This window comes from Juglans regia, chromosome 11, assembly GCF_001411555.2.
Source record: "Juglans regia cultivar Chandler chromosome 11, Walnut 2.0, whole genome shotgun sequence".
Lineage (NCBI taxonomy): Eukaryota > Viridiplantae > Streptophyta > Magnoliopsida > Fagales > Juglandaceae > Juglans > Juglans regia.
Genome location: NC_049911.1, coordinates 4,440,212 through 4,456,455, shown reverse-complemented (window position 1 = coordinate 4,456,455; position 16,244 = coordinate 4,440,212).

The following is a 16,244-nucleotide window of genomic DNA, read 5'->3' as shown; positions in this document are numbered from 1 at the left end:
TGCTAGGATAGGGCTTACGGATGTCGGTGAAACTAGTGGTGGTAGTGGTTGGCCGTGGGTGGCAGCGTAAAGGGTGGTTGAAGTGCAAAAAAAAAAGACCCAAATCGGAAATGGAGTTAGATGTACTTCACCGGTGGCTAATCAGAGCTGGGGTTGGGTGCATTGGGTTGCTAGGAGGTCGAGGATGAAGTGATGAAGAAATGGTGGCCGGAGGTGGTGCGACGGTGGCGCGCAAGCACAAGGAACACCGCAACTTCAAGCCTTGCGTGGAGGAGAATACCGGCGAGTGAGGAGCTGAAAACAGGAGGGGGAGGTCACCGGTGGGTGGGGAAGGTCGTGGGCTGGGCGGTGTCGCCAAACGGTGGAGCACGGCGGCGGGCTGGGGAGGAGAAGAAATCGCACGGGGAGAGGGGGTGCAGTGCGCGGGAGAGGAGAGAGAGAGGAGAAAAAGAAATGGAGAGAAAAAGAAAAAGAGGAAAAAAATGAAGGGAAAGAAATGAGGTCCAATCCTCACATCTTGGATCACAAAAATGATCCAACGAAAACAATTTCAAAACATTAAGTTAAATAAAATAATTCAAACGTAGTGATTAAATGAAAATAAAATAATTAAACCCAACAATAAATTAATTTAAAATAAAGAGAAATTTAAATGCTTAACAATTATTAATATTAAGGAAACATGTCAAATTTAATTTTCACAAATTAAAAATCATAAAAATAAATCCACTAAAATATGAAAATTTTAAAAAAGAGAATCAATTTTTAAATTAATAACAAATAATCATTCAATTAAAAATACACTAAAATACGGGGTGTTACAGGTTGAATGTTCCAAGGGTGACCAAAATGTTTGTTTGGAAAGCGATCAATAATTGCTTACTAACAAGATGGAACATGTTCAAAAGGAGAGTGATTGAGAATCCTTCATGCCCCATATGTGAGAAAGAAGAAGAAACTACTTGCCATGCTATATGGAGTTCTTGCTGTTGTAGATGTTTGGGCAAAGAAGGGTAGTCCGGTACAAAAATGGTCTTCTAGTAAAATGGATATTGGTTAGGAAGAAACTGGTATAGAGATTAAATGAAGATGAGATTGTGTTAATAGCTACCGTTATGAGAAACATATGGATGAGGAGGAACAAATTTGTATTTGAGAAGGGCTTCTCTAGTCCAAATGTAATTTTCACTCAGGCCAGAAATAGTATAGCAGAGTATCAGCAAGCTCAATGTAGCAAAAACAGAATATAACAAACACCCGAGTGTGCAGAGAGATGGTTAGATGGAAGGCTCCAGTGGAAGGAGTTGGGAAGGTAAATTGGGATGTAGTCTTTGACCAAAAAAACTTCGAAAATGGGAGCAGGTGTGGTTATACGTGATGCAGAAGGAGAAGTACTTATTTCACTATGCTTGTAAAAAACACATTAGTTCTCCAGCTTTAGTAGAAACTATAGCTTTGTGGAGAGCTTTAAACCTATGTACAAAACTTAATATTACTGAGGCTATAATTGAAGGGAATGCTTTGGAGATTATCTAGGCAGTCAACTGTGTAGAGGAGCATTGGGAATGAAATGACCAGCTGATAGAAGACATTAGAGGGTTGTTAGTAAATAGACCTTTGTAGACAATTCAACATACATATAGAGAAGTCTAAGTAAAATTTACTTGCAATGTAAATGAGGGGAAGTGTGAACAGAAGATTGCCCAGCAGACTTGTTAGAATGCACAGCGGAAAAATACCTCAAGCTCAATTTAAAGAATTGCTCCACAAGTTTTTCCAGATTGATAAACTCCAAGCGTTTCCTCTTAGTGGCAAAAGTGTACTACGTAGTATAGAACTAGAGTAACACTTAATCAATCCACAGCCTAAGTATTTTATCAAGAGAGAACAAAAAGAGAGAGAGTCTTTTTCTATTTTTCAGATGGTACCAAAAACACAATTGAGGAGATATAGTCCTCCTCTGCACGGCCGGCCTTAAAGGCCAGCCTTCAATATACAAGTGTAACAGCAGTAACGCATGGCTTAAAGCCATGCGTTACATGCGTTACAAGTAACGCATGGCTTTAAGCCATGCGTTACAAACAGGAGGGGGTCAGCCCCACTTGGGCGCCCCTCCAACTAATATCTCCCACTCGCACACAGTGGGCATGACCCCAGGTCAGCATCTCTCTAATGTTCTCAATCTTGTTCATACAAATAAATAGGCTGTGCGACCACCAAGCACATCTGTAGAAAGGAGGGAGTACATACACCTAATCTCTTCCAGAGAAGACCAGCATAGTAACATCCCTAAAGTGTCTGGTAATGTCCTAGACTTATTCGATCGCATCAAGATCAAGCATTTTCGAACCCTCTTGAGTTTAAAAACTCGGAACAATGCTTGACTACCTCCAAATATTTCAATGTGTTCACAACCTTTAGCCGCTACCAAGATGCAGCGTCATTTGTATGACGTCAGCAAACACTATCGAAGATACGATATTGAACAGTCTTCCCTTTACACTCATATCACTCAACTTTGGTTGAACTGCTTTCCCAACAATGCCTCTTTAGACCGTATCAATCATGGCCATAGACAGCATGCCAAAGTAGCAAACATCACAACCTCCATCTCGTGACATAGTTAAAAGTAAAGGATTTTTTTTTAAGAAATGAGACTCACACAGTGAGAAAGAGGGAAACATTTTACTCACTTACTCATATGGTCGTATAAGCACATATAGTATGAAACACATGCTACGGTGGATTTCTCTTTCTCAAAGAGCATATGTCTATATCACCACCGTACAAATCTCAGTCTAGCCGCTCCTTAAGCGTCTAACCCGAATTCCTCAATTTGCACGTCTCGAAGGCGTCAAAGAGGAACTCGCATCTGGCTTACTACAGGCTACATGGATGGTGGGGTAACCCATGCATAGTCCTATCAATGGACCTCATCTTAGCTCCCACTAAGGCGACATAACTTTGTGTCAACCAACTTATCCCTTTGGACAAGTACCTAGGGACACAATGTCTCATCTCTACTCGCTACTTAAGCGCTAGAGACGATCGCTCGTGTGAGTGAGCCGATCTAAGCCTGTTGACATATCTTGTGTGTGTGTATTAGAAACAATACGATAAAGACAAGAACTGAATCATATTGTATTAATATCCCAAAGGAAATGTTACATCTTTATGTCATTTGAAACACAAATTACATTTATAGTCTACGCAGTCCTAGATTCCCAACATGAGCCTCGAAGACATCTCTTGCTATAGGCTTCGTTAAGGGATCAGCAACCATGCGACTCGTAGAAAGATGTTTCAGAACCACTTCCTTTTGCGCTATCATGTCTCTGATGTAGTGATATCTGATATATATGTGTTTGGTTCTTCCATGATACTTTGAGTCCTTAGCATATGCGAGAGCTGCCATGCTATCGCAGAATATTGTCACCGGATCTGATGTATCCGTGCCAATATCTAAATGCTTGAGGAACCTCCGTAACCAAACAGCTTCTTGAACTGCTGCAGAACATGCTATGTATTCTGCCTCCATGGTGGATAACGCTATACAGGGTTGTTTCTTGCTGCTCCATGTAATGGCGCCTTGGTTGAGCAGAAAGACATACCCAGTGGTTGATTTGCGCTCATCTAGATCGCTGCCCCAATCGGCATCACTGTAACCTCTTAGCTGCAAATCTGAACCCTGATAGCACAACACATAGTCCGCAATTCTCTTGAGATATCGCATAATTCTTTTGACCGCTTTCCAGTGAGCTAGTCCGGGGTTTGATTGGAATCTACTCACTAAGCCAACTGCATAGCATATGTCAGGCCGAGTACACATCATTGCGTACATCAGACTACCCACAGCATTAGCATAAGGGACACGGGCCATCTTTTCTTTTTCTTTTTGAGTCTTAGGACACATCATTTTAGACAAGTTCTCGCTCCTCGCAACAGGGGTGTCAATGGGTTTACATCCATTCATTTGAAAGCGCTCGAGGACTTTCTTTATGTAAGTCTGTTGAGACAAACACAAAAGTCTCTTTGAGCGATCTCTGTAGATTTTAACTCCCAGAATGTATTATGCCTCACCCATATCCTTCATCTCAAAATTGAAGGATAACCACTCTTTTGTGGCGACTATCAACCCTTTATCATTTCCAGCTAGTAGTATGTCGTCAACATATAATGACAACATAATGAAACTCTTCTTAGACCTTTTGACATAAACACAATGATCCTCTGTGATCATCGTAAACCCATTCGAGAGAATGGCTCGATGGAATCTGAGGTACCATTGTCTAGATGATTGTTTTAGGCCATATATAGATCGTTTGAGCTTGCACACTTTGCGCTCTTGACCTTTGACCACAAAACCCGTTGGTTGATCCATATAGATCTCCTCATCTAGTTCTCCATTGAGAAATGCTGTCTTAACGTCCATCTGGTAGAGTTCCAAATCCATGTTTGCTACTATAGCTAGAATCAGGCGAATTGAGGCAAACCTCACCACTGGTGAAAAAGTCTCCTCATAGTCTATACCCTCCTGTTGGGTATATCCTTTCGCCACTAAGCGAGCTTTATACTTATCTATTGATCCATCCGACTTGCGTTTAACCTTAAGAACCCATTTGTTCCCAATAGTCTTACGCCCTATTGGTAGATCAACCAGATCCCAGACCTGGTTAGTCTTCATAGACTCAATCTCATCATTAAGAGCTTTCATCCACTCATCTTTAGTAGAAGATGAGAGAGCCTCATAAATTGTCCTAGGCTCGTCATCATCATGCGGAGCTACCATAAAAGCTTCCCCTTCAATCTCAAAACGACGACGGGGAATACTTTCACGTGTGCTTCTACGCGGCTGAGGTTGTTGTGATTGATTGACAAGTGATGTGCTCCCACTTGGATTCAAATAATTTGTAGGAGCTTGAAGAATTTCTTCCTCATTCTCAACTAAATTCCTTGGAGCACTTTCCTCTTGTTCCACAATCTCATGAAGTTCTAAACTCCTATCAACCTCACCTCTACTTGGAAACTGATCTTCAATGAAATCCACATCTCGTGACTCAATCTCAGTCACACTTCCATCAGATTGTTCACCTATTAATACATACCCTTTAGAGTGTTCTGAGTACCTTATAAAGATACACTTCTTCCCTCTAGGGCCTAACTTCCCATACTTATGAGAAAGGTTGTGAACAAAACCCGTTGAACCCCATGGCCGCAAGTTACTCAAATTGGGTTTCTCGCCGGTCCATAGTTCATATGGGGTGGAAGTTACTGATTTGGAGGGCACTCGGTTAAGAATGTAGGCAGCAGTCAAAAGTGCATCCCCCCAAAAAGAAATTGGTAGGTTTGCTTGCGCCATCATTGACCTAACCATCTCAAGTAGTGTTCGATTTCTCCTTTCCGCCACGCCATTTTGCTGCGGCGTACTCGGCATCGTCAACTGTCTTTTGATTCCTTTTTCATCACAGAGCCTTTTAAATTGCTCAGAGAGATATTCTCGTCCTCGGTCAGTTCTTAGAGCTTTTAAACTCTTGTCTAACTGATTCTCAACCATTCTTAGATATCGCCTAAAACATTCCAATGCTTCAGACTTATGGGAGATTAAGTAGACATGACCGTAACGTGAAAAATCATCTATAAATGTGATGAAGTAGACACCTCCGTGTCTTGCCCTCACATTCATTGGACCACAGATGTCTGAGTGGACTAATTGCAGTGGAAAAGATGCCCTTGTGGCTTTTCCAAACGGTTTTCTCTTAGCTTTTCCCATTAGACAATGTTCACATGTGGGCAAGATGACCTTAGCGAGATTGCCTTTTAGGCCTTCTCTAGCTAACCTAGTCATTCTATCTTGCCCTATATGGCCAAGCCTAGCATGCCATTTATATGAATCCAAATTATCAGATGTAGAAAGAAAAGCAATAGACTCATTTAAGTTTGAATACTCTAAATTCAATATCATAAAACCGTCTTGAAGAAAAGCATTGCCATAAAACACATGGCCCAAATGAAAAGAAACATAATTATTTTCAAATACAATTTGAAAACTAAGTCTTAATAGAGTGACTACATAAAGTAAGTTTCGTCGGATCTCGGGAGCGTATAGCACATTGTGAAGGAATAGAGTGCGGCCACCCCGCAAGTCCAGCTTGTAGGTACCAAGTCCCAGTACCTCCACGCTAGCTCCATTCCCCATCTTGATATCACGACTCCCAGCTGGAATCCGGCGATACTCAACAAATCTGACTCTGTCTCGCGCTATGTGTTCGGTCGCTCCTGAATCAACAGTCCACACAGGATAGGAGTGAGCAACCATCACATGGCTAGTTACAAAAACAATGCGAGAAAAGTCAGAGTGTACCTTCTTCGGCTCAGTGCAGTCACGAGCGAAGTGGCCATTCTTTCCACAGTTGAAGCACTCTAATTTCGACTTGTTCTTCCCGCGCTTGCCCCTCTTGCTGCGCTGAGAAGTTCCTGACACTTTCTTAATTTGTCCAGCAGCTACCCCATTCTTGGACTTCTTGCGCTTAGGCCTTGATGTCTTACGCGAACCAGAATCAGCCACATAGGCCGTGTGATTGGGCTTGGCAGCCTCTAGGCGCTCAGCCTCCAATTCCAAGTGACGCGAGACATCATCAAAGTTTTTGATATTCTCGTTATGCGTCAAGTTCTGGCTCATATTCTCTCAAGAATTCGGCAGTGATCTTATCACTGCCTGGACTTGCTGTTCATCAGTCAGGTTGTTTCCTGCCGACTTAAGTTCGCGGATCATGGTTGACATAGCCCTAAGATGCTGCTTCATCGTGTGGTCAGAGCGCATCTTATAGGAGTCAAACCTCATGGTTAACCCACGCAACCTAGTGGCTGAAGTTCCACCAAACTTCAACTTCAAAGCCTCCCACATGCTTTGGGCAGTGTCATAGATCTCGAACTCACACATTAGATCATTGTGCATGCTGCTTAACATTATTATGCGCGCGCACCGACTTTTCTTAGCCCATTGAGTATAGGCTAATTGATCTATTTTGTGTTGTTCCGAGGTCCCTTCCCCGGGCTTAGTAAGGGAGTGAGATAAGGCCTCCAAGACCTCTTGCTCATCTAAAACATATTGGATCTTGCGATGCCAAATGTCGTAGTTCTCCCCATCCAATTTCTCCCCTTTGTTTAAATCGGCAACTATACTCTTGGATGCCATTTCACTACAATACGCAAAAAAAAGGATATTACACACACACCTAAGAAATTTGCCGCGTCCATCCAAGTTAGAAAAAAATAATTTAGACATGTCGCAAGATCGAGAAATCGCTAGGCTTCATAATCATCTCTTGCGCCACAATATCCAATTATTAAATTTCTAACCTAATTCCCGCGCAAATTCAAAAAACATATGGGAGAATTAATCATAAATCTCAACCATACTCCCACTATCTTAAGTAGTCATCTAGTCCTAGTCACATGTAAAGACATAACCTACTAAAAATCGTAGTAACCTTTTGGGCCAGTCTACAAGGACAGCTACTCCAACCACAGTAACCTGTTGGGCCAGTCTACAAAGATGGTTCATATAAGACCATTACAGTCCATTTTTCTTGTTCCATCAGGGCATTTACAGTTCTTACTGGGGTCACTGTGGTCTTTTGGCTATACAATGCATTTACAGTTCTTACTGGGGTCACTACAATTTTTTTTTCAGTCTATCATCTACACTGACATTTCTAACTAAGACTACTTAGTGGGAATTTTTCTATTTTATCAATAAAGACTAATGTATAAACATTTAAGCCTAACATTCATAGATGATAAAATAGTCACATATCCACATGTTCAATTCACATATACATGTCATCACATTTAATATAACAAATTAAATAAAAGATCACATGTAATATTAACATAATGGAATAAAAAAAATAGCATGAATATAACTATATATTCACATGTGATCACATTTAATCTAAAACATTAAATAAAAAATCACATGTAATATAACAATATATCTTAGCATATATTAAGTCATGCAAATTTCATCCCCTCTTTTTATTTTCTGTTAAAAAAAATGGCTTGAAAAAATTGGGCCTTTTTTTTTTAAAAAAAAATGCCCAGTTTTTTTTTTTTTTTAGACACTGAAGGGCCGAATGGCCCAAAAAAAAATTGGGCCAAGCCCAGCCCGAGTTGGGCTGGGCCGTGAGGCCCAAGCCCATGGAAGGCAGATGACCTAATGGTCATCTCCTTCCTTGCTTCGGCTACTGTTCACGTGAACAGTAGCCGTTCGAAGCAGCACCCATGGAGCCTCCCACGCAGCACCGCAGGCGGCGGAAATGATCGGTCCAAGCAGCAGGGTGCTGCCGACCACCTTGCCGGTGCGCTTTGCGCCTCCGTGGTGCGCGCAGCACCACGGTGGTGCGCGCGGCACCGCAGGGGTGCGCGCGGCACCGCAGGGGTGCGCGCTGCACCGTGCGCTCTGCACCGCGCAAGTGCGCTCTGCACCGCGCTGGTGCGCGCTGCACCTCTGTGGTGCAGGGCAGCACCTCGCGGTGGTGCGCGCAGCACCACTGCGTTGGTGCGCGCAGCACCTCTGTGGTGCAGCGCAGCACCTCGCGGTGGTGCAGCGCAGCACCACTGCGTTGGTGCGCCTAGAACAGATAAAAAAAAAAGAGGATGAAAAAAGAACACCATATAAATCTCAAGCATATGCGAGAAAAAAAAATATTAACTGGAAGCAATTTAAAAAATAGCTCTGATACCAATGTTAGAATGCACAGCGGAAAAATCCCTCAAGCTCAATTTAAAGAATTGCTCCACAAGTTTTTCCAGATTGATAAACTCCAAGCGTTTCCTCTTAGTGGCAAAAGTGTACTACGTAGTATAGAACTAGAGTAACACTTAATCAATCCACAGCCTAAGTATTTTATCAAGAGAGAACAAAAAGAGAGAGAGTCTTTTTCTATTTTTCAGATGGTGCCAAAAACACAATTGAGGAGGATTATATAATCCTCCTCTGCACGGCCGGCCTTAAAGGCCAGCCTTCAATATACAAGTGTAACAGCAGTAACGCATGGCTTAAAGCCATGCGTTACATGCGTTACAAGTAACGCATAGCTTTAAGCCATGCGTTACAAACAGGAGGGGGTCAGCCCCACTTGGACGCCCCTCCAACTAATAAGACTATTATAGTTTTATTCTAAAGTAGAAATCATGTACAGATAACACTTGATGAATAGAAGAATTTACGTTTTTTATTCAAAAAAACATATGATGGGTTCTGGACGTGTGCAATTGTAAAGAAAAAAGTGTCGTTTCACAAGAAAGATGAGAGTAGAGCTAAAAGGGAAGTGTAGCATAGCCCGTAATGTAGGTGTCATAATTCACCCCCCATCTTCTTCTTCTTCTTCTTGCCTTTTTTTTTTTTTTTTTTTTTTTACAAATATGTAAAAGTTATCATCAACATGATATAAAGTGTCAACAATTGATAAACATATTCTATAATTTCTTTATTTAAATATTTTTTGATTAATTTAAATATATGTAGACACATGAATATATATATATATATATATATATATAAATGAAAAATTTTATTCATCATCTTCATATAACACACAATACATAATTTTTTTTTTAATTCAAATATATGGTGTATGAATAATTAATAAAAGAAATCAATTAGTTTCTGAATAATAAAATCAAGAAAAATTTAAAAAGTTTAAAAAAAATAAAAATAAGTGTAGTGTATGATATGTAAAGATGATCAATAATAAAACTCTATGTAAATATAGTATATTAAAGTTGTATTTTAAAAACATTGTACCGTTTGATGCTTTGTAATGAAATCTTAAATTTCAGCATCTTTTTGTTGGATTCAAAACGTAAATAGATTTAAATATTTGTTAAATATCATTAATTTTGTTTATGGGGATGCTTTCTAATTGGAATATGATTAAAACTTATTTGCATGTTCATAGATGTGAGTCATATATGTGACAACTTTTATGTGCGTCTGCGAGAAAGAAAGAAAGAAAAAAAGAAAAAGAGAAACGATAGCTATTTATATATGTACCAAAGGGTTTTAGTGCCCACATAATTCTACTGATTCTCTTATTATGTGGCTTATTTTTTATTCATTTTTTCTATTCTCATCAAATTTTTTAGTGTTATAATTATATAACTAGATAAAATTCTAAAATAATGTATACCATTGGTTGATAAAACTGTTAGTTAAATTTCTATAATTTACTTTATCTATCAAACTTGTATCATCTGTCACTTCTCTTAACTTTATATTAATTTTACTTTAATTTATATAAATCTATTACTTGTTTGAACTTTGTATAGATTTAAATTTTCATTTTATCGTTTATTGTGAAGGGATAGGTAGTCAAGTAAAATTTAATTTACTTTCATATCAATAAATTTATCCAATAATAACACTTATTATATATCATAATTATAGTTATTAATAATAATTCTCATATATATTTAAAAGAAAAAAAAAAAGAAAGAAGAAGAAGAAGAAGAAGAAGAAGAATGGGAAATTTACATAGATTGTTGGTGACCGTGACAAAGGGCATTTTCTGACGTCCAGCTGTATAAAGACGCCCTATCTGGCCGCATCCCTGAGGTGAGGACCCCTCCACTTTTCATTCTCCAAGCAACTCGCTCTCGTACTCACCTTGATGAACACCTGTGCATGACACGCGTCCCCCGCCACCTCTCGAGCTTGACATCTCCGTTCCTGCGCCAGAGAGATGGCGGATCAATTAATTAGGTAACGCGTACTTTAATTAAGGGCTCGTTTGATAGTAGATAATTTTAGATCAAAATTAAATAAAATATTATTATAATATTATTTTTTAATATTATTATTATTTTAAAATTAAAAAAAATAAATTATTTATTATATTTTTTATAAAAATTTTAAAAAATAATAATAATAAAATGAGAAGACATTTGTATATCTAAATCAATTCTAAATCTCTAATAAAAAGTAATAAATAGCCACGATAAAAAAACACGTCACATTAAAATCAAGTTGACGTGCGTTGCTGTTGATGTAATCTGGCGATAAGCAGGCGTAGGTTTACTTTCATTTCTGTAAATTTATAATTTTTTAAATTTATTTCAATTTTTTATGCATTCATATCAGATGATGTTGAATTGTCAAATTACACGTTAATGGTATTGAAATAACTTGAGGTGACAAATTAGCACAAAGATGACAGCAAACCTTGATCTTTCCCTAATTTAGATAATTTTGGACATATTTTGATATTTTGGTCATAATTTTACTACAGGTATTAGAATTGTACATATGATCCCAACTCAAAAAGCTCTTTTAGGCGCGCATGTCACGGCCACTTAGCTACGTTTGGTGTGCATCTTTCTTGAGGCCAAAATCTTTGTTTTCCCCTCCAAATTCTCAATTTTAGTTATTTTTTATCTTTTTAGTAATATTTCATTTATTGTTTAGAAAGTGAATCTGAATCTGATTTAGGTCAGATTTTTTCTTGATTACTTTTTTAATTATGTATTTATTTTTAGTGTGATTATTGGAATTTTACTCTTTTTGTAAAATTCTAATATTGTTGATTTCAGCATTCTTAAATTTTGATAATTTTGAATTGAACATCAGACTCATTTTTTCTTTGTTTTGGTAGATTTTCTTGTCTTCCTTCCTACGAGTTATTTGTTGAAATTAGTCTATAGAATAATTTCTAAGACATTCGTGCCTTACACGTAGCACCTTCACTAGTATGTATGTATGTGTATATATACATATATGTGTGTGTGTGTGTGAATATTGTTTTAGGAATCAGCTTTTTAATCAAGTTTCCATAACTTGAAAGTCTTGATTAAAATGATCAAATTAGGCTCAGAGGTATACATCATGAGCTACATTAATCAAGAAGGTTGAATATATATCACGACTAATAATTTGCCAAACCACATATTTGATGCACATGCATGATCTTGATATGATTATAAACACAAGTTCGTAGACAACATGCATGTTGATCATCTGATCACTTAACTCATGATGATTCGGGATCTTATCGCCTTCTTCCACATGATCACCAGTACCTCAAGTACTAATACTGCTGCTCTCTATAGGGTTTATAAGTTCTTGACAAAGATTGAGAATATTAATATATATATATATAAACATATATTATATGCGAACATCTTTGAGGTTTTCAGTCCAAGAAACACTTATGGTGGGCTGAGTGCGCAGTGAGAATCGGGTGTATATTGAGAATTATTCTGTCGGCCTTCTCATTCTACACTCATGAGCATTCGAGTATATTCAGATTCTAGAAGAGGAATGTCGCTTTTGGGGTGAAATAATTTGGAGAGGCTTTGATGGGTTTCGTTGAATTTTGTGCAGAAACATTGACGTACAAGGCAAAACACAGCGTTATTCCTTCATTGTCAAAAAAGCTGTAGGGCTGTCTCATTGTGAGGCAGTATTTTGACATACCAGACACACGGATTCAATAAATAAATAATGTCGGATTTATACTCCTTATCCACATATATTAATATCTCTGCAGTCCACACGTCCATATTTAGATCCTAAATATCATCTTAATGTTCATATTAGCCCATTCATGATTAATATTAGTATCCAACAAAACGTGAGAAAATAAAGGTGATATATATATATATATATATATATATATATATATATATATATATGGGATTCCCTCTCACCAAACTACAAATTATCGCCTGTGATTTAAACCAAGTACGTATAAGAAGGTGCATGGATTTCGATCGGGTGAGACTTCTTAATTCAAACCTTATATTTAATCAAAACAATTAATTAAGATCTATAGTTGATCATTAATGTTGTTTTGGGGAAAATAATGTCATAACCTAGGACAAACATTGGCTGCAGGCCGTTGCGACTGCTGGCCTGCTGGGTTTTTTATTTTTTTTTCCAGCTGCGAGAGAAATTGTTCCAGGCGAATTTTTTCGCGGCAACAAGACATTTGGAAAAGTTGATGTTAAAACTGTGCGGCAACTCAAAATTCGCTGCAATTAAACGCTTTTTGCGGCGAGTTTATTTCCAAGAGACCGAAAATCACCACAATAAGTCTTATAATTTCTTGTAGTATACATGAAGGGTTTCATTCTTGGTGTGATTCAATACTTACTTTCAAAAGAAATATCTCTCTCTCTCTCTCTCTCTCTCTCTCTCTCTCTCTCTATATATATATATATATATACTGAATTGCTTGGAAAGACTTAACTCTTTCCTGATATTTTTAATGGAGAAAGAGAACCCTCTTTCTTGGTTCCTTCGAGGAAAGTGCAGACAAGATAAGTAAGTAGAAATCCTAAGTAAACCCCAGGATTTTTCTCAATATATATATATATATATATATATATATATATATATATTCATGACACATAAAATATTCTGGACAATTGTCTTGTACGATCTTTTTTGGCTGATTTATTGTTTGTTAGTGAATTAATCCATTATTGGCTGTGACTTGTGAATAATTTCTAATCATATATAAAAAAGGGGGATGAAGATCAAATATTGCTGTATCGACTTGTTTCCTTTTTCAATTTTTACCTCTCCCCAAAAGATGTCCACTTCGAAAAACTTTCATGAAACATTTTTAGAAGTAGCATTATGCCTTTTATGTCTCTTATTATGCATTACTTTTGACATTTTTCTTATAAAACATGGTCCAAAGGACGACTGTTACAAATTATTTCCTTGTTTATTTGACAAGATTCTTAATTCTATATAACCTCAGGCTAGCCCACGCATCCTCATACACACCTGATCAGGATCAAGGTCAAGGGAACATAACATGCAGAATGAATTATATATATTTGCAGTCTTTGAGGTCGATCATGAACAAGCCATTGGAGCTGGCTCAACAAAAGGGGAAAGATTAGGATGGAAATGAAAATTAGTAAGAAAGGAAGTGTTAGTACTTAGTACCATGCATACTGCTAGTCCATCCATTCATATGATATGAATCAATAATATCTCACACAAACTTGAGTACCTGGATTGCATGGGAAGTTCATGAGTTGCTGGGTTAATGTAGTGTGACCCTTTAATTATATCAATAGGGTAAATAGGGACCAGGAAAGGGAGAGTTTGTGTCTTACCAGAAAACACTAACAGACCAAAGGGTAAATTGAAAAGGGCATTTCACCGGCCACTCAGCCGAAAGCACAAAATGCTTGGCCGAATCAAACAACATAATACATGAAGGCCTCTTCGAATCCCACCAGCTGGGCCCTCTCTCCTTATATACCCATCTCTCTCTCTCACTCTTCTCTCTGTCCTCTCTCTCTCTCTCTCTCTCTCTCTCTCTCTGTGCAGACAGAGAGAGAAGGAAATTAGTACTACTGGTGGAGTTTGGGGCATATAGCGCCAAAGTCAGAAATGGCTCTAGGTGGACAAGCACTTCTCCTTTTTTCCAACCACCCATTGCTTCTTATACGCAAAGACCCAATTGCTCTTGCAAAAGAAAGATGCACCTTTCTGACATTACCTTGCAAATCATCAAAAGTCATTTTCGTGCTGTTTGGAGCTGAAAGGAGTCCAATGTGAGTCTCTAGCTGTGTGTAGAGCTACAACAATCCTTAATAGTGATGAGGCAGACAGGATGGAGCCAGGCAATTCTAGTTATAATTCCGTTCCTTCCATTCGGTAAATGTTACAGTTATGTAGTTAAGATTTTTCATATACTACTCTCTAGTACTACAGCTCCTTGTCTTGTTATCCTGACAACTTTGTTGAGATTCGGTACAAGGAAGAACAAGTTGTTTCTTGAAGAGTCTGTATAGTACATGAAGGATCTGAAGTTTTAGGATGTTTTTAAATAGGTTGATGCTAGTGCATGTTCTTCCTAAATTCCATTATTCATGGAATTGGTTTCTGAATAGAGCCTCGATATATATGTTGTCTGGCTTTTTTTTATTTCGCTTTGCCATGTTTTCCTGCACTATAACCAGCGCTGTAATGCTATGGATGGGCTTTCTTTCTATACCTTCTATTTAAATACTCTAGACATGGAAAAACAGTTCATTCTTGTTGATCGGATCGCCAGATCGGAGGCTATTCATGCGTTCTGAAATGCAAAGAGTAGTATCCAATCAACTATTTTATTACTATATGTTTCCTTCACGAGACTGTATTCTACTTGCTTATCAGTTTGATCTTATGCGGATTGAATTTGATCATAAATTTGGTTTATCTTTATGGGTTTGAGTGATCACCAATGGTTTTTAACCTAATTCCCAACCGTTAATTGAAGGACAGACTCGATCCTTCAAACAACAAGCTTTCTATTGAGGGCAAAAACATGAGTACCCAAAATCCTAGTTTTAGGATTGACAAACGTGTCACTGTTTACCGGTCCCTTAAAATTAGTTGCTTCATTGATATTCTGGCAATCATCTGACTGGATGGAATTGGATACACGGCCGGTATGCTTTTTCATGTTTTCTAGGCCGCCAATATATAATTACCTTTCTTGTGATCAGGATGATGACTTGCATATATATATGGCCTGTCATCCTTAATTTATTTATTCAAATACATGATCAGACTTGGATCGAGAAACCCTTTTTCTGATTTGGAAGGGTACTGATCAAGTGCTTGATCTTTAATTCAAATGCAATTTATAAGTTCAGTGACACAACTAAATAATTAAACTTATAAATAATAGTAGTGCAAACTAAGGTTTGTGGGTCAAGCAGTACTAAACTTATGAAGTTATGATGATCATGAGTAAGACATTATAATTTTTTCAAACTTATACAAAAAATACAATAAACTATTCAATTTTTTCAAATAACGATATAAAAATTATATTAAAAATTATATTCTAACAATATTTTATTCAACTTTCAATTTTTATATCATATCATCTCATCCTAACTCATTATCCATATATATAGTTTGTTTCTATATCTACTCTATTATATCTACTCTATTATAATAAGTGGCTATCTAACTGTGAATAATAATTGTTGTTATTTTTCCGTTAATTTTTCTTGTTTTTCCATTAAGTCCGTTAAATCTTGTTTTACTAAAAGGCTCTTAAAATCTTTAATCATTTGACGTGTAGCTCCATTGTAGAATTTAAGGAAGGATCTTGTTTTACCAAAAGGTTTTTAAGACCCTTGACCAATTGACATGTAACTCTCTTGTATAATTTAATAAATGATCATATTTTACCAAAAGATCTTTAATAGTCCCGTGGTGCATA